This window comes from Corvus brachyrhynchos, unplaced genomic scaffold (assembly GCF_000691975.1).
Source record: "Corvus brachyrhynchos isolate BGI_N302 unplaced genomic scaffold, ASM69197v1 scaffold346, whole genome shotgun sequence".
NCBI lineage: Eukaryota > Metazoa > Chordata > Aves > Passeriformes > Corvidae > Corvus > Corvus brachyrhynchos.
Window position 1 is genome coordinate 5,072,302 of NW_008238644.1, and position 489 is coordinate 5,072,790.

The 489-nt window shown below is 44.4% G+C and overlaps 1 protein-coding gene across 1 annotated transcript in view; it reads right to left on the minus strand.

Annotated features, from left to right (window-relative positions):
- Positions 1-483, minus strand: part of AMOT (angiomotin) — a 46,679-nt gene extending 46,196 nt beyond the window's left edge. The window contains exon 1 of the mRNA XM_008636213.2: positions 38-483. The gene's annotated coding sequence lies outside the window, so the exon portion shown is untranslated. The remainder of the gene's footprint in view (positions 1-37) is intronic.
- Positions 484-489: the final 6 nt, after the last annotated feature.

Below are 489 nucleotides of genomic sequence, written 5' to 3' on the forward strand. Positions count from 1 at the left end.
AATGCCGAGTCCCTTGCAGCATGAGCACATCTCTTACCTACTGATCTGCTGAAGACAAAAGGGTTTTCTTCTTTTCAGAAACTGGACACTTGTAGCTCGTTGGGTCAGTCACACAAAGCTTCCCTGCTGCCAAAGGTATTCTTTTTCCCCTCGGGTTTTTGTTGTTGTTGGTTGGTTTTTTACCCCAGAGAGTAAAGGGCAGAACAGTGGATTCAGCAGGGGCAAAGGGTGGAATTCGAGATTTAACGGGCTGGAGAACTGCAGAGCTGTCTCCAAAAGATGCTGTATTTCAAGGCGCTTTCATTTGCAAATCCTTCTTCATCCTCAGTGTCAATAAAACTGGAGGAGGGGGAGTAAACTTTTTTTAACCGCAGAAATAAACCGGACTCCACAGAACGGGGAATGTGATACGAACTGGATTTGTGGCTCGACTTTCTCTTTTATTATAAATAAATATACTTTCAGAACAGGCAATCGAGCTGGAAGGGT